Raw genomic sequence first — 19,911 nt, forward strand, 5'->3', positions numbered from 1 at the left:
GGGGGCAGCAGGGCAGGCCCTACGAGAAGAGGCTATGAGACCTGAACCTGTTCAGCTTCCATAAGAAGAGGCTGAGGGGGGATCTGGTGGCCATCTACAAACTGGCCAAGGGGGACCAGCAGGCAATGGAAGACCCCTGTTCCCCCAAGCGCTACCAGGAGTAACAAGGAATAACAGACATAAGTTGATGGAGAGTAGTTTCAGGCTAGATATCAGGAGGCACTACTTCACAGTCAAAGTGGCTAGGAGCTAGAACCAACTTCCAAGGGAAGTGGTACTCACCCTACCCTGGGGGTCTTTTAAAAGGAGGCTAGACAATGACCTTGCTGGGGTTGTTTGACCCCAGTACTCTTTCCTGTCCAGGGCAGGGTGTTAGACTTGAAGATCTGCTTAGGTCCCCTTCCAACCCTACCAACTATGAAACTATGACATAAAGGGCAATATCCTGATTTTCATTTATGAGTGTCAAATTAATAATAGCCTAGTAATTCACCAACAAAAAACTGTACAAGAATGATACATTCCAGACGAAGTAATTATTCATTTAAATTAACATAGGAAAAAGTTTAGGATTTAGTAGAACTAAAATTGTTTAGCTGACTGTTCATACTAATTTTGTTTTAGAATATAAAAAAATACTTTGTGGAGCTGCATAATTTACCTAGTAGTCAACTCTTACATGTTCCTGTATTCATCTTATAATAGAATGGACTGAAAACCAACTTAATGTTTTTCAGAAGGAAATTACTACATTTTCTAGAATAGTACACATAGTGTTTCCCAACATTCAGCTGCTGGAAATTTAGACATGCATTATAATTGAGTAAATATGGTAATAGCAGTCTGTCTGCCAGGGAGAAAGCAAAAGTAACCTGACAGTGTTCCCTGTAGGGTTCCCTAGCTGCTAGCTGTGGAAACATTCAAGGTGAAGTAGAAGTTGGTTCTCAGTTTCTTACTGCTACTTATAAGTATTTTCATGGAAAGATATTTTTTTTCTTCATTCTGACTTTCAAAAACAAGGTGCATATCTTATCTGAGGAGCATGTATGTGAGAAAATGAAAGTGTGTCCTTCTCTTTAGAAGTTATCAAACAGTATTGTTTAGTCTATACTGATACTATGATCTTCCATTTGAGACAGTCATTTACTGTGGCATAGACCTAATATCACTATCAGATTGTGAAGGCTGATAATTTTTATGGAAAAAGGGATAAGCTTATTTAGTGGACCACAATCATTATCACCAGCCAAAAGGAAGAAATGAGGCATTATACCCTGTCCAACTGGTGTAATTTAGACATTTAAAGTCAATGAAAATGATGATTACTAAGCAACTGTGACATTGCTAATACATCAATTTTAATATGTTAAGCTCAGACCAGGTTATTTTCAAGGTAGATGCTGAAGTTAAAAAACATTCATCAACTATTTAATGTGGTTTTGGATCTCTCAGCACTCAGTCGCACCCACTGTAGTGGGGGTTAGTGATTAATTTAATCATGTGCAGTAATTTAGAGAGGTTTTGATTAACTGGAGCACTTCAACTTCTTATAGCTGTTCTTGCCAAAGTCAGGTGCTTGTGATGGACAACACTTCAATCATTACACTGCACTACAAATTAAGTAAATGCTTTTATTACACTTGTCAATTATTATTAATCAGATATAACACTGCAGTGCTTATGGACCAACCAAGTTGTGCTATATAATAGAAAGGACAGTGACTATACTATGTTTGAAGACCTTGCAGTTAAATAGGATAGATGTGAAGTCAGGTGGATATAATGAAGCAGACTGAATACTGTGATCATTGTAAATATCATGGCGGTTCCACCATTGTGGGTGGAATTGTTTCAGAGGGATACATGAAAAGAAAAGAAAAAAGAAAAGAGGGGAAAGAGAATAATAGCACAGGATAGAAGGGGATAAAGAAGTGCTAGTGTGGATTGTAGCTGAGGTGCAAAGACTTGAGGTGAGGAGCAGGAGGCATAGAGCCAAAAGGCACTGGGCAGTAAAATTCCAGTCCAAACTTGAGACATTCAGAGAAATTTCTAGTGAAAGGCTTTTGCTTTTCTGGTAACTTCTTTTCCTGGCTAGAGATTCTTTCCCTCTTCTACCTCAAGCCTACAATGCTGGGGAAGAGGGAAAGGCATCCCTAGTGCTCCAAAGACAGGTAGTTTCTCTTGTAGAGTTCTGCATCTTGCATGAATCCCCTTTTGAATGTATGAATACAGATATGTGTTTTTCATAAGTGTATTTGCATATATTGTATATTCATTGTATGTTTTTTCAGGCATGTTGTTTGGCAGTTTGGCAATACCTTATACAACAGAATACAAAATATTTACATCAGGCAGCAGTCCTATGAATCAGCTTGAATCTGCTTGGACAAATAACTACAAAAGAATATAATAGTGGTCCTTGGGCATGCAGGCATGCAGTTAGGAAAAGCCAAAGTGCAATTGGAGTTGCAGCTAGCAAGGGATGTGCAGGGTAACAAGAAGGGTTTCTACAAATATACAGGTAGCGAGAGGAAGATCAGGGAAAGTGTAGATCCCTTACTGAATGGGGGAGGCAACCTTGTAACAGAGGATGCAGACAAGGTTGAGGTGCTCAATTCCTTTTTTACCTCAGTCTTCGTAGGCAAGGTCAGCCTCTGAACTACTGCACTGGGCAGCTGAGTTTGCGGGGAGGTGAGCAGCCCTCAGTGCTGAAAGAACAGGTTAGGGACTACTTAGCAAAGCTGGATGTGTATAAATCCATGGGACTGGATAGAATATACCCAAGGGTGCTGAGGGAGTTGGCTGATGTGATTGCAGAGCCATTGGCCATCATTTTTGAAAACTCATGGCTATCAGGAGTGGCCCCAGATAATTGGAAAAGGGCAAGCATAGCACCCATATTTAAGAAAGGGATTGTCTTCATTGTTAAAAAATTGCCCCCTATTTCTAGTTTGAATGTGCTTCTCTCTTTTTTGACCTATTTGGAAGTTCTGGTTGATGAATGCCTTATTATTATCCCCAAAATATACCCTGATAAGACACAAAATAGGTTCAGGAATAATATCCAGTGTCAGATATTAGTAATAAAGATATCTCTCATCCCTAATTCATTTTGCTTTTATTTTCCCTTAATAACAAAAGGTTGATGGGAAAAATGAAAAAGGAGAGTAATAGATTTAGGCTAGATATACCAATTCACACGTCTGACTCACCCCCCCCCCCCATTTTGCATACTTGGAACATTAGCTCAGAAAATACTATTAATGTGTAAAGAAGCAGGCAGCTACAAGGTATCTATGGATAAAGGATGAATCTTGCATGATATCCTTAATCATATTATTCCTCTCCCCGCCACTCACTCTCCATTTCATTCCAATTTCTGTTTATCATGAAATTAATTACCCTCTAAAACCAAACTCATGTCTAGAAACCCGTTAACTATTTTCATTGTCACCTGTACGCAGAGAAGTGTCTTTGCATTTATTTTAATGAAAACTCAGTATGTTTTAACTTTCAATAGAAAACCACACTTGACTTTTGCTGAAGTTCATCTGATTAATATATAAGTTAATATGGGATCTGAAGGCAAATAAATAAGACCATTCCTTTTTTTTCAGGAGAAAGGAAAAGAGTCACTTTTCTTCCAAAAAAACCCCACCTCAGCATGGAAAATTTTGAACACAAAGAGCAACTACTGCTTCTGGCCTTTTTTTAGAGTCATGAATAAAAAATTGCAGGGGTGGATGAAAATGCTAGTGTTTTCATTTTATTCTATTCAAAATAGATTCTTATGCTACAGTCATCCATAGACTCTGAGCTTTACAGTTGTACAACACATTTTCATATGCCATCTTGTATTCAGGAGGACAGTATGCATAGCAGAGCTTTGCATTTTTAAAAGGCAAAAACAGAAGTTAGGTTACCTAAAAATCATGAAACTAATTTCAGACTAGCAATTTAGATTAAAAAGGAAGTTAAATAGGTTAAAAAAGGATAAATAAAAAAATAAATATAATCAAAGTCATGCTCTCCTCCCCAATGCCTTCTTGATTCTAGAGAGAGAGAATATGAGCAAGATGATACAGTTGTATAAATAAATTGAGAACATTTTCAAGCAGATGAAAAAAGTTATGCTTCTTAGTGCCATTTCATACTCCAAAATAAGAGTAGCCTAGACCATAGCTTTTGATGCAACAGGTATTCAATATGAGTAGAAATAATTTCACTTTTATTTAGGTTTTTAATTGCAAGAAGTCCTTTTTTAACCAGCTTTCTACTTTGTAATTTGCAGGTGCCACACTTAATTAGCATTCTAGCTCCTGAGATGAAGGGTGGTTAAAGGAAGACTCTTCAAAAAACAAGACTTTCATTAATCACAATTCTGCAAATACTTGATCATGTGCTTTACTCTGAGGATGAAAAGAGTTCCTCAGAAATAACCAGAATTTCTGAGATGAATGAAACTAAGTGCATGTATATTTGCACTATTAGGCCCAATGCTCTATCCAGTACATAATCAAAAAATGCAGAAAGCATTTGACCTACAAGCAAGTAGAATTTTCATTTTGTAGATGTCAACAGCTTTAAAGTGCTTCCTTAATTTCTTCATTTATGCAAGTCCCATAATATGATAACATAACACTTTTATTTTAATTGAATGAATAAGTGAACAGTCCATTAATATTTTATTAGAATTTTTAAATAACAATTGTTAATTAGTGCAGAATGTAAAAATAAATATGGCTTTAAAAGATGATAGCTTGCTTTTTGTTACATGCAGTTGCCATTATACAAAACCAAAGCATAACAATAAAGACTGGAAAGTAAGTCTAAAGGTACTTAAATACATCATAACTTAAGTACTTCTTTAACTTTTCTTTAGAGATACTGTAAATGGCCTAAATTTACTTTAATACCTTATCCTCCATAATCATTTGAGTGAGTTCACTGATATGAATTAAAACATGCTCAGAGCTCATCTCTTATCATATTAGAATGTCTCTTATTGTAATAGATGACCTCTATGCGACTATTTGCTTGGGGTACAAAGAAATTTAACTGAAATGTTTCCTTGAGTGAATGAACACAAATGCCAGTAAATGTCACAACACATGAAGAAGGCTAAAACCTGAACCGTACAGCATCCATAATGCAGAGCCCTCAGAATTTTCATGACACGGTTGACTTCATCATTATGGATTCTTCTGTTCATAATAGCATCCCTGCTTCTGCTTCCCAAATGACTGCGTAACATTTTGTGGCTTCCAAACTCCTCCACCTCACCAGATGCAAAGTCTATGACTGCCCCATTTGGCTGCCAGATAAAGCAGTTATATGTTGGAAATGAATTCATTGTACTCTATCTCTCCCCAGCATCCATCCCAGTAGGGTTAGTTTCTTCACCACCTGATTGACAGCCAAGCAGATTGAATGGCACATGCTGCCTGAGACCAAGGCCAAGATTAGCAGCTCTGAAATAGCTGCATGTGACTGCAGCAACTTGGACATGTTTGGCAATAATTCCAAATGAAATTAGAAAGGGCAGAAAATCGTTAAAGTCATCTTTGAAGAATTTTTAAAGTAAATTTCTATTTTGAAAAGTGGCTTTGTGAAAATTGCATCTCTTTATCCAAGACATCTGCTCTCTGCACATTCAGTGTCTGCTGAACTCAGAGACAAAAATAAGCTCTTTGCTGCTTTGTACTCTCATTAGTCCTCCGTAGCTCAGAGAGACTGAACTGTATTTGATTCCTCCTTTTGCACCATTGAAAAAGGGTTTTTTTTCTAAGTTCCAAATCAGCTTTATCTGTCATTGAGGACATACAGGAAAACAAAAGGGTTGTTGCACAGATGTCACTACGACCTAATTTGGCTCGTAAAACTTCTATTGCTGGTTATGATGCCTGAGATGCAAAGGACCTGGCTTGATGCAAAGAGCGCAGGCAAGTTCACTATTTCTAAAAATTCAAAAGATATACACCGAGATATAAACATGTACATTAAGGCCCTGATCTGGTAAAGTTTTTATGTTCGTATTTAACTTTCATCTCACCAGCTTCAAATGGGGCCAAATTGCAAATACTTGGTACGTACATATCATTACTTGGAAGATACAATTCAATTTCCAGAGTATCATTTGTCAGAATATAAAACATTACTTTAAGAAAAGTAGCCAACTGATTCAGTCATTTGTTTGTTTAGTGTTTCTTTACATAGTTCATATACAACCTTTGAAGTTTTCCTATCAACACTATTTGTTTAATCTAAAGAGAATGTCCATCAAATATGAGTGTACAATTCCGGCTTCGCCCCGGTGCCCTCCCAAGTCACCGGGCGGGCACGGGGGTGCTTCTCGTGCCGGGGAACTGGGTTGACCTGATGTCAGACGCGGGACTTAGAAAAATTTTGCCGCGCCACGTGGCGGGCGGTTGACCTGGGCCCCCCGGCGCGGCCTGGAAGTCCGTATGAGGTCGTTTTTGAACACGGCGTCCGACCCTTCGATCCAGGAGGGCGGACACTTTCGGTGGTTCGCCCCGGTGGCGGGGCCGGGTGCCACGGACTCAAATCTGCTTCCAGCTGATTGTATTAATATCCTAACTGGATAGCAATCTAAAACTGAATAAGGTACAGAAAGAGAGAAATACACGTTTTGTTGATCTTATAAATTGTTATTCTTGAAAGACTACCTGAGTTTATATTCTGTCCAATGCTACATCTGTCTGTCATTCAGTCAAGGGACCAGGTAACAAATAATTTCACTAAAACTGGTGCGTGGGAATTCTCAGCCATAGAAGTTTTCCCCAGCCAGGCACCGACTTTTCCCGCTCCCCAGTCAGTTGGAAGCAAAGTAAAATAATTCACTAGCTGCTTTTAAATAAATTGCACATCCTATTTGGAACTCATTTTGCATCACAGATAGTGAGAGGGATGGAGGAACTGGTGCAAGGAAATGGCATGTTTCAACTTCAATTGACGTTAAAGCCACTACATACAGTATCCTCTCCAGCTTATGGGAAAGGGTTTTCTGTATCATGACCAATAACAGTGTTATTGGACAACACTGTTATCGGTCATGATACAGAAAACCCTTTCCCATAAGCTGCAATTCTTTCTATAACAATTAGAAGGATAGTAGCAGTAGCCACTTACCAGCCTTTGACTTCTGATTGATTACTATTTCCTCTCTACCCTATTCCCCAGACTCATCCTCAAACAGATCCTGAAAATATAAAGATGTCTTCAGCCCATCACACTTGGCTTGTTACTGGTTCTGCTCCAGCACTATGGTCTGTTCTTGCTTCTCTGCCCACTTTGCAGATGGGGTCTTCTCTTGTGCTATTTCAAACTCCTCATAGTTAGGACAGGCAGATGGGAAGTTGCTGGATATATTTGTTGCTATTCTTTACATTGAGGTTGTTCCAGTTTTGCTCCCTCCCAACACAGGAAAGCTGCCTGCTTCCCCCGCTCTGCCAGCCTGTTTGTGATCTAGTTATAGAGATAAAGATTTCAGATGTATTTACCCAAATCATGTTCTCTGTTATCTTCACACCAGAGGTTAGCAGAACCCAGGTGTGGTCATCTTCTATGATTGTTTGGCTGAGGTGATCTGAGAAAGGGAACAGGCCAACCTATTGTAAACCAAGAAGTACCTTCCAAGACATAGGAAGAACTTGAAAAGTGGTTAGCTGGCAAAGGAAACATACAGGCCTGGAATTGTGGGATGTAGGAACTGGGTTGTAGGAACTGGGAATTGTGGGATGGCATTAAAGGACTGTTAAAACCTGAGCTCTACAATGTGAGCTTTGGCTGAAAGTAGATGGGTCAGAGCCAACCTCAACACAAAATCTGGACTCTAACTTTTACCATCAGCTTGGCAAGCAGGCCTGATTACAAAGCATATACATCTGTATATAAGGGTTTGTGAGCATAGCTATGGAAGTTGGGCTAAAATGAAATTAAAATCCTGAACTAGGCCTCTAGCAAAGACATCCTACCCTTAGGTTTTGCAGTATGCATCCAATTCCTGTGGGAATAACCCAACAGTGAAAACACAGGTGTGACACCTTTAAAAAGGAAACATCATTTTCATCCTGGTATAAATTTGGAAATGAGTTTGACTAATATATGTTCTATATCTGTTAGTGTGAATACAAAGTGAGGCAGAAACAGAAAAAAACCTAGAGAAGTTGCCTATTTAGCTGAGCTTGTGAGTTGATCATGGCAGCTAGATCTCTATGATATCTAGGGGCGTGTGTAGACAAAACGGGGGGCCTAAATTGAAGTGGTGGGGTTTAAAAAAACAATGGTTCAGTTTAGGGCTGATTAAACCCCTGTGTCATGCACACACCTTGCCTGCCTCTGTGGCAGGAGGGGAGGGCTGGCAGGGAGAGCAGACCCTGGGCTGGCGGTGGGGGCTGATGTTTCCCTCCATGGCAGTGGCACCCCGCTCCCCAGGGCAACACCCACATGCAGGCACCTGACTCAGACAGTCCCAGGGGGCACTGCAGCCATGGAGGAAAGCAACAGGCCCCTACACAGCTCTGACAGGCAGGCAGGCTTGGGGGGGGTGGGATAAGGCTTGCTGCTTTTCTTGGGGGGAGCCTGTTTTCCTGGGCTGTTGCCAGGCCGCCTGCAGGGTTTCCTGCAGAGCCATGGAACTGCATGGAGCCAGGTGCTTCACTCCATGGCTGTAGGGGCAGCAAACTAAAACTCCTTGAAAAAGTTTGCTGCAACCCAAGTCATTTAAGGTGCATTACACCACCAAATTTCCTACAGTGGTTGGAGTTAATGTGCAATTCACCACCAAGGCGTGCAAACACTGACACCATTAAAGCACTGCAAAAGCATTTAGCCCACTTTAAAGTCTTGTGCACACACGCTTCTTGTTTCATCTTCAACTGACCTACCTTTGCAGAGAAGACTGACGGTTACAAGTTTGGGGAGCAAAATATATATATATATTTCCATGCATATACACATAGCTCAAGAGTATTTAGGTCACATACCAGTCTCATGCTAAATTATATTAAACCTCGGAGCCTTATTTCAGCTTCTACCATAGCCAGTTCATGCCATTACAACATTTAGGAATCCTTCAGGGGATAGCGTAGCCTCTGAGGAAATGCCATCCAAGAAGTGACAGCCTTATTCTAGTATGCAAAACTCCTCCATATTAAAATATGTCATAAAACAGCCTGGAGTTTGAAGTCACCTTTGCTGCCTTTCCTCAGGCCATGGGCAACTGGTGCTGCCATAGTCAGGGGGGACATGTGCCCCCCCACTGACCAGTCAGCAGCTGGGGGGGGGGGGGAGCGGGAAAAACTTACTAACCAGTGAGCATCTGCGCTGCTCCTGAAAGTGGCCACAGCACTCCTAGAAGTGGCCACAGGGCTTCCGGAAGTAGCCACAGTGGCACTCACACTCCCCAGCTGGTGCTTTCAGGGTGGGCACCAGTGCTCCCACCTGTCCCCCCACCTGTTGCCTGAATGGGGAGTGTAGCCTGAAAGGGGGTGTACCAGCACTCTAAAGGGATGTACTTGCAGCCCCGTGCACCCCCTATGTATCACCACTGCCTCAGGCTGTCCCCTAGGCTGTTCTGTCCACAGATGTGTCTAAAGAAGATAAACTGTTAAGTAACTAAAATATGTGGGGATAAGATAAAGTATAGGAAATGGAGTTCTATATAAAGGGAGAAAATAGCTACTGAAAGACAAGAAAGTCTTAGAAACAGACAGAGGGTGACCCTCATGATTCAATAAATCTTTTGAATGAACAATTTACCTTAGATAATGTGTGTTGTTGGACATTCTGATATTCCTGTTTTGTGAATTGCAAGCATGGTTCCACTGTTCACCTTTACAATAAATATAGGCAGCTTAAATACTTGCTTTTTCAGTCAGATTACTGATACTTCAGGCATAATTTTAGACCGCTAGAACACAGCTACTCAATTTAAAAATTGATTACTCATAATTATTAGTGAAAAGCACCTGGAAAAATTAAAAGCATCAGTTTCACATCTCTTCTGGGGGGAAGAAAACCCTCTAAGAGCTAAATGTTGAAGAGTCTAATCCTCTACTTCCAGTGCACCTGGTCTTAAATGTAGCAGCGTTGGCTCCGAATTTATTCAGAAAGCAGCCTTAAGACAAATGTTCTGAAATAACTACATTTCTACTGTTGAAGGGTAAGAAGCAGTTGGATATAACATACGTATTTATCACATGAAAATGTCATTGATATATTGTGTAAAGAGCGTGCTTTAAAGCCAGGGCTGAAATGACAGCTTAAAATATAATAGTTCTCAAGCTACATTCTAAAATGATGACCTTGATCTAACACACCCACACAAAAAACGCATACACTTACAACATTTTTGAGAGTGAGGTATGCAAAGCATGCTCAGTATGTTGATTTTACTAAGAGGCTTTGTTTTACAAAAACAATCATGCAATATGCCTTACAGTCATCCCAGTAATAGTCACAGGGCATTTCTGAAGCGTTTTTCCCTTATCGGCAGTTAGGAAATCTATTTTTAAGGAAAATAAAAATATTCATTAATTTTTGTTGTTGTTTCTCTCATGCTTGAATTTTAATGTAAAATTTTATAAAATGAGTTTGGTTTTCAATGGAAAAACTTAAATTGGAGGGAGGGGGGAGAGGTATCTATCTGTATATTCAATTGATGTCACCAACCAAGGCCAATCTCTTCAAAAAGGTTAAAAAACTATTGATAAGAATAAAGAACCATGTAACAACCAGACCTTGAGAGTAATTAAAGAGGTGGAGTAGTCATGAATTTATATCTGGACTCTCAAAGGGATTGAACTCAATAGGTGCATCTACACAAGACACTAACTGCGCAGTAGCCTAATAACACTGCGCTGTAACGTGCTGAGTAAAACGCTTGCCAATATACTACTCTGCAGTAGTATTAGGTTTCCTATAAAGATGTATTTTTTCCACAGTATTTCAGTTATCAGGGATTTTCTAGTGCACAGTTGCCTGCATTTTGTGAGTGACGTTCAGGTTAATAAGTTCTGTACATAGTTTTGTGACCACACTGTGAGAGACCCGAGAGGGGTCTCTACCCTTGGAACAGCCAAAATTCAGAACCTGAATTTCAAGACAAATGTTAGCCAAATCTAGTGGAAACTGGTGTGGCAGAAGAGAATCAACTGCTCTGCAGGATACAGTCTTTCTGTATTCATGCAAACCACCACCTACGTACAAGCACAGCCTGATATTGTAGCTATGCAGTTGCAAGAGAGAAAGTGTTTAGCACTCACTCGCCAGGCAGTCATTTCCTCCCAAACCTCCCTGCAGAGGATACTCTGCTGATTCAACATTACCTTTTAGTTTGTTCCTACTTTCTAAACTGGACTCTCTCCTCCTCTCTCCTCACATTAGTCTCAAGTAATGCCCATTGGGTAGACCAGAGTGATAGCTGTAGAAGCAGAAAAACCTCTGTAGAAAAACTTCAGTTCCTTTATGGTTACACTGAAATCCAAAGCATTTCACCAGAGAACTTCTGGTTGTTTGGTCCCTTTTGTCTCTTGGCATTTTTAAGAGGAAAAATATATATGCCCTGTATTTTGGCTTATATATTCCTCTTCTCAGCTTTTTACATGGGAGGTGTATGCACAATCCTCTATTCCCAGGCGTATTTGTACTTTTTCCCTGTTTTTAACAATTAGAACACAAAAAGTGTTCTTTCTCAAAGAAGGTGAGGGATAACTCCACATTCCTGGAAGAAATGATGGAGTGAAAATGCCACATGTTAAAATTCAGGTATTTTCTTATTTCCATGCTTGCTTAACTGAACAAAGAATGAACCTTTTCTGAATTATACCTGATCTTTTCTCCAGAAGCTGTGTAATTTCTGTATAGGGTATCTATTGAAGAGCAAAATAGATCAGACACTGTGTTTGAGTTTGAAAGAAAACTTTTTTGAAGAAGACTTTAATTATTAGCCTACATTTACTTGGGACTTGCAAACATCCCTAAACTCTAAAAATAACCCTAAGGCTTTAAAAATGCTTTAAAAGACAGACATTTATTTAGTGCAATAGATTTAAGTGCAGTGACCTTTCTCCATGCCCCTCAAAGTATTATTTTTATCACAATACAAAAGCTAATACATATGCCATAAATACATGGCACATGCATAAAAGTACTTATAGGGAGAGTCCATAGGGACAGTCTTTGCAGTTTACATGTGTATTAGACAGTGTGAAGTGCATTTGGTAGGTTTAACAGACATGTGCATAGTTGATGGCAAACCAAATATTTTCTCTCCTTTTTATAAGCACATTTTAAACAGACTCCATGGACAGGTGGTTTTCTGCAACTCTCTCCTTCCTTGCTGAATTCACACTGAGCTCTCACCATCAGCCTTTGCATTTAAATGACACAACTGCAGGTCTCTCTCACTCCTGATTGAACACTCAACCTAATTTCCTGAGCCTTTTCATCAGTCTCTGTACTGGCAGTAAAGAGAATCAGAAATTTGAAAGACTATTTTGTTTTTTCATTTACATCATTCCGGTTTATTCAGTGTAGTCAATGTTCTGCAGTTTATATGGATGGATAAACAAGAATGGCCCATAGCAACCCAAAATAATTACAAACAGGAACAAGACGTATTTTTATGCTTGGGAACTGATATCACTATCATGGTACAGATATGAAAGATTATTTTTTCTTTGCAGCACTGCATGGTCTGGACATTGATTTTTTTTTTTATGGGGCAGTGGGTATTGAAGAATCTGGCAATGCAGCTTAACTAACCTTTATGCATTTATCTTTGACAGTCATTTGTACAGACAGCAACTTATTGATCTGTTAACTGAGCAGTCATTATCACATATGCTATTATTGCTTTTTACTTTGTGACCTAAAATTTTGCTTTGGTGATTTCAGAGCCTGTAGATGAAAAACTAGGTTAAAAATGCCTTTGGCTAGCAAAAAAAAAAAAAAAAAAAAGAAAGAAAGAAACCAAATGCATGCATATGCTTAGTGGGAAGCTTTCTTCCTTATAAACAGAGATATGTCCCTTATAAACAAGGACATGTCACTTAAGCCAATTTTTAAGCATGGAATTCACACTCATTCAAAAGAGCAGCACAAGGACATAACTGATGGGAACTTCACGTTACCTCTCTGAATGGGGGTGAATTTCAGCACTTCAGAAATAGTAATGTGCACCTTTCTGAGCCACATCTTGCTACAAAGCTGCTCAGTCTGTTCTGCAAAACAGCAACATGTCACAAAGGCATGCCCGTTTTCTTAGTTTCCTCTTTATGTGCTTTTTTGCTTTGGCTTCTCTCCTTCTTCCCACTTAATTCACATATTGTTTTTCTAAAACTGGGGGAAGACTGGCTGAGAGTGTCATCACACAAACAGGTAACTAAGAAGCATCATCTGAGATCTAAGCAGAACAGTGGCTCATTACTGGCAAATAACCTACTGTAGGTATCACCTTTATTTTAATTATAGATGCAATTCAGCATATCCCATTTGATTGTAAACTTTGCTTGCTACAGAAGCATTCCTGAAATCCAGCTCAAAAGCTGAAAATAGTAAACCTAATCCATAAGTCATGCCTGTGAGCTACCCTCTAACCATGTTACATACGGAACATTTTTGTTATTTTTGTTCCTTGCAAACTCCCTATTGTCTGTCAACTTGTCCATCTAGTGGCTGACAGCACCCAACTACTAGTCTACTCATAGTTTCCAGTCCTTTTTTTTAAAGTGTTAATTTTTCTTTTGCTGATTTTTAATATCACAATGATTGTGCGGTGGGCAATGAACAGAGTGGGTGTCAATATGTAAAAAGCTATTCAGTTTCCTAAATAAACAGAAAAAAAAAGATGTAGGGATAAATTGTTAGTTTCAGGTCCTCAGCATGTTTCCATGAAATATTCCATGAATTACTCCCATTTGCACAAGTTGAGGATTTGGCTTTTAACTTCCTTTACTTCAAGTGAATCTAACCAGTAGCACCACTTACTAAAGACTTTTCAAACAGAAATGTGATTAAGTTGAAGTTCCATTTATGTATAGTTAATACACATTGCAGGTCCCACCAGATGGTGATGGTACACAGATTCTTCCAAACTCTTGTAATTTCAATAGGCTTTGATTTTGGGCCTAAATGAATATAAGTTTTAGAGCAATCCACAGATTGAAATGCGTTGTTTTGGATTGCTTGTCAAACAATAATTAAACATGAACAAACTGAGAATGTCACAGGCAGTTCATAGAGCTCAGGAAGAGAAAAATGGAATAATTTTGTTCAATGTGTTCTTCAAAGCAAATAGTTTGATCAACTCTACCCTCCATATATCATCATTATCATTATTGTTGCCAATCTTTCACAGTCTAGGATGATTGTCTTCCATGTTTGCCTTATCTGTGGGGCCAAAGATGGATGACAAGGCTAATCCAGGATCCAGTATTGCTACTGGTTCATGTGTTTCTGTGCAAGGTAAGTGGCTCTGGATTCTTGGTTCAGTCCACAATGTACTGTGTCTATCCTTGCTGCTTTTCTGTCTCCTGTTGTCATCTTGAGCTTTCAGAGTACTGAGATTTTTGCAACAGATTTTCATCCTTTTAGAGTAGTCCTGGGTGATAGTCTCTGATGAGCTGATGTCAATGTTGCATTTTTTTAAGGTGGCCTTGAGGATGTCCTTGAAGCAGTGTCTCTGCCCTCCCTTTGTGTGCATGCCTCTAAGCTGGGAGAATAAAACTTGCTTTGGAAGTCTGGACCTGGACATCTGGACAATGTAGCTGGCCCAGTGTAGTTGGTGTTGGGTGATCATGACCTTAGTGCTCATGGTGTTTGCTTGTGAGAAGATGCTAATGTTGGTGCATCTGTCTTCCCACTGGATTCGAAAGATCTTCTACAGCCTACATTGATGGTAATTCTCCAACTGCTTGTCCACATCTCAGCCACATACATTAAGATAGGGATCATGATTGCCTGATAAACTGTGAGCTTGGTTTTGAATCTGATATCACAATCTTCAAGCATCTGTTTCCTTGGGCATCTGAAGGCTACACTTGCACGTTTGAAGTGATGCTGTATTTCGTTGTTGATGTCAGCCTCCTGTGAGAAATGGTTTCCAAGGTACAGGAAATACTCAACATTCTCCAGAGTTACATCATAAATCTGAATGGCTGGAGCTGGGGACAGCTCAGTAAAAGCTAGTTGATGGAGGAGCTTAGTCTTCTGAATGCTAAGCATCAGTCCCATTTTCTTGTATGCCTTAGTAAAGACATTCATGATTACCTGAAGATCTACTTCCAAGTGAGCACATGTTCTCCACTCTGAGTGGAAGCTTTTTGGTGGTCAGATGCAGCATAGTGGTATGGAAATCAAGACAAGTGTCAGAACTGTGAGACATCCCTGCTTATCTCTCATCTTTACCTCAAAGGGATCTGTGATAGATCGGTTACCACCACTAACGTACAATCATGGAGCAAGCAAAGAATGGTGACAAATTTTGGTGGGCATGTGTACCTCAAAAGGATCCTCAACAGTGCCTTTTGGTTGACAGAATGGAAGGCTTTTGTGAGGTCAAAGGACATATAAACAGCTTTATGTTGTTCCTGGAATTTTTCCTGCAGCTGGCGAAGTGAAGATCATGTCAGTTGTGTCTCTTGATGCCATAAACCCACACTGAGATTCTGGGAGGACCTCTTCAGGAGGTGGAAAGAGACAGACAGTTCAGGAGAATTCTCACAATGATCTTTCCTGTGGTGGATAGCAAGGTGATCCTTCTGTAATTTCCACAGTCGAGCCTGACTCCTTTCTTGAAGATTGTCATGATCATGATGTCCCTGAGGTCATCTGTGATTTCCTCATAATTCCAGATCCTTAAAATGAGGACATGGAGCTGTAATGCAAGCTCTTCTCCCCCTGACTTGAAGATTTCAGCAGCGATTCCATCTGCTTCAGATGCTTTGTCATTCTTATCAGCTTCATGGCTTTCCTCACCTCATTAAGAGTTGGAGAGATTCTGAGATTGTCTGTCTGACTGGCTGGCTGGATTTGAAATGGATGGAGCAATAAACAACAGATGGATCCCCAAAAAACAGATGGATTCTGACTGACTGGTTGGATTTGAGAACACTCCCGTCAACAATGGAGTTCTGATTGAGAAAGTCTTCAAAATGCTCCTTCCAACAGGTGTTGATGTCTCCCCTTCTCTTGATCAGGTCTCTTCCACCCTTTGGTTTCAAGAGGATTGGTTCTTGAGTGGTCTGGTCATAGATGGGTTTGGTAGCTCTGAAGAAACAGCACATATTGTAGATGTCAGCAAGATGTTGAATATTCTTCGCCTTGTCTTTCCTCTATCATCTCTTCATATTGTGGGTCCTCCTTTGGGCCTCTTCTTGGCTTGTTGGTGATTCAGTTTCTTTTGCTTGGAGTTGGTGTCATTCTGCCAAGCACAGAAGGCTTTGCACTTATGATTGATCAACTCTTGGATCTCTTCCTCATTCTCATCAAACCACTCTTGGTGCTTCCTGATAGGGAATACAATTGCCTCTTAACAGGAGTTGATGACAACAGACTTGAAAGCACTCAAAGAGCTGCCAATATTCTCCCACTGTTATTGACTGGAATTCACCAGTTTTTCATTGACACACTGGTTGAAGAGGTCTCACTTGTTTGGTTTCATGAGTCCTTGGATGTTGACCTTCCATCAGTATTGTTTCTGCCGCAGCCATCATTTGGGATCCAGTTTGAGTGACATAACTGAATGGATGTTTTGGTGACTGGTCCAGCAATTGTCAGCACACAGGATAGCTCAAGTGATGCACACATCTTTGCCATCCCAGGTACAAACAAGGATGTAGTCAATCAAGTGCCAATGCTAATATAACACATCTTGCTGTGATGTTTGTACCTGTTTTCTGGTGAAACAGGGTGTTGGTAATAGTAAGTTCCTTTCTGTGTGTTTGATCAAGAAGATGCTGTTGAAGCTAACCTTTGCCACTCCTTCCTTGCTGATGGTTTCAATTCAAGTGTTTGAGTTCTCTTCCAACTCTGGCATTGAACTCACCTAGTAGAATAAGCCTATCTCCCCCTGGGATATCAGAAAGGACTTGGTCAAGGTTGGTGTAGCATTCCTCCTTAGTTTTGTTGGCAGCATCAAGAATCTGAGTATATGTGCTGATAATAATAACTTATTCACTCCCTGCCAATTTCAGATGGAGAGTCATGAGGCTCTCATTAATTCTGATAAGGAACTCATTGGTTTGGTTTATGAGTTCATATTTAATGGCAAAATAAAATGTTTGATGTTGGTGTTCTACTTCCTGTCTACCCTTCCAGGAAAGGATATAGCCATATCTTTCCTCTTTGAGCTGCCCAGGTTTCACCAGGTCTCACTCAGTGCAGCAATGCCAATGCTATGTCCCCTGAGCCACAATTGCAGTGTGGCATTCTGGGCATTTACTATTAGGATAGTCCTTGTGGGTCCTAATATTCCAGGTCCCAAAATTGATTGTGTGTCTTTGTTGATTTTGACTGCAGTAAAGGTGATCCCACTAGATGTGGTTATCCAGTCAGGAAAAGGTAGGCAGTGTATGTTTAGGGCACCTTTCTAGCTTCCCCCTCCTCCCATGTGGGATGAGCAGAGCAGATCATAAAGAAGGCTGCTAAGTCACAGGCTGCTGAATTGCATGCCTACCTCATTCAAATGTTAGATGACTTTCTTGTAACTGCAACCTTCATGTCAGTGCATGACTAGGAGATTCCAGGCCTCACAATCCTGCTCCTGCCATCACTAGCTGGATACAAAGAACTTGAAAAATGTTCCATTTTCATGGAAGACCCTTGTACAACATTTTTTATATTGTGGAGAAGCTGCTGCACATCAGCTTCCACATGAGTCTTGAGAGAATAGGACCTTGATCCAACAGCAAGAAGACCAAGACAGTTGGAGATTTCATTCCACTGCAGCTTTCATCCACCTTCGCAGCCATTGAGATTCTAACATCTTCTTCCACCTGCTCCACCACTGAGGACTTGTAGACCCATGGCTGAATTTATTATAATGCTGACCTGTACTTACTATGTCACAGCATTATGAGAGGATATATATAGCTTTCTAGGAGAGGGAGCATTGCCATTTGCTGTCCCCACTACATCCTGATGGTACTGTAGCTGTTTAGTCCATGACTGCTCATTTATAGAGTTATCCCTGCTTATTTCACTACTAAACTTCCCTGAACACCCCCATTGGTACTCTTGTCTTAACAGATCAGTTCTTACTTCTGTGGAAAAAACTGGCTCTCCTTTTCAAAGGTGAAGCCAGACAATGATAACTTTTCTTTCAAAGAGAAAGTCCATGACATAGCAAACTATTTCAGAATAACTCTTCCATATGACGTTCACCGTGTATTTTGTCACCTCAGCCAACTGATTGTTCTTTGACATTATTTTATCTAGACTTTAACAGGGTTTGGCATACATTAATGGAGGACACCATTAAAAAAGTTCTTTAATTTGATGCATGGGTAGATGGATGGATACATACATACAACCTACAATACAGTTCATCTTCCCCAGTGCAGGTCAAAACTTAGATGATATTAGCTTCACCAAATTAATTTTTTTGCCATGACATTTCTTTCCAGAAAAGTCCTCCAGCCCACTAAGAATACAGCTTCAAACATACAAATCACATGCACTCATCAATGACTAGTAATAACTACAGAATGATTTGCATCTTTAAGTTAGCTTTGCTGGATCTAGGAGATCCTATCATTGCAAGTGCCTGAATGGTTCCAGACAGTCATTTCAGGCACTACTCAATTCCAGATCATAGGATGCATTTAAGGTCAAAAATCTTGCTTTCAGACATAAAGTTTCCCATCTTCCCAACAAAACAGGCAAAAACCCCTGTTTTCTTTCTAAAGTATCCTATGGAAGGATACATTAATATAATAAACTTATACAGCAGGGGTGCTAAATAGATGGCCCATGGGACCACTTTCTCCAACCTCCTGGACTATGACTGAACCAACAAAAGTTTTGAAGCATGGTCTGCCATAGAACCCAAGACCCTAAGGTCCTGCTGAACATGAATATTGGTGGCAAGAGAACAAGTGAAGATTGGCACAGCCATGGTAGCCTTACAGCCATTTTAACTTTTGCCATTTCCATGGCTCTTTGTCATTTTGCCACCTAGCCACTGGCTCCCACTAAATGGCCCATGCCGAAAACTGAGCTAGAACTGCATGGGACACAGGAGCAGTGGCAGCTCCAGCTCTGGGACATGCCATCCATCTGCCCTGGGTTGGAGCCAAAGCTGCTGCTGTCACTGCTATGTGCCTTGGGCCAGAATCAGTGCTGCCCCCTGCTATTGCTTCCCTGTGTCCCAGCCTGAACCTAGCCCACTAGGAGCCCTGCAGTCCAGATGCAGCCTGAAGTACAAAGTGAATTTAGTGTCTCTGTTAACAGTACAGTCATCATATAATTTCTACAGGGGAAAAGAAATATGACATAATTTACAGTATTAGCATTTTTTTTCTTCCCCCTCTCATCACAATTCAAAACACTATTGGGATTTTGGAAGTTTCAAACCAGTTCTATAAGTATTTGGAAAAATGGGGTCCGGAGCTGCAGTTTGGGGGCAGGACCATCACTGGGTCAGGAATACATCCAAGAGTGGACTGGAATCCCTCAACTGTGGCTGCTCCAGCAGTTCACTCAACTGAGAATCTCCGCTTTCGTTTAAAAAAATACTGATCCTTATGACTAAGAAGAAACACTTAAAAATAATCCAGGCAGAACCCATGCACTGAGGCCTGCCAGACTCTGACTAATTTTTCCAAGATGAAAGCAAATCTTAATGAAGCATTGGATCCAAACTCCCTCTATTCCCTTCCAACCCTCTCT

The sequence above is a fragment of the Crocodylus porosus genome, unplaced genomic scaffold, assembly GCF_001723895.1.
Source record: "Crocodylus porosus isolate Cpor-Errol unplaced genomic scaffold, CroPor_comp1, whole genome shotgun sequence".
Classification (NCBI taxonomy): Eukaryota; Metazoa; Chordata; order Crocodylia; family Crocodylidae; genus Crocodylus; species Crocodylus porosus.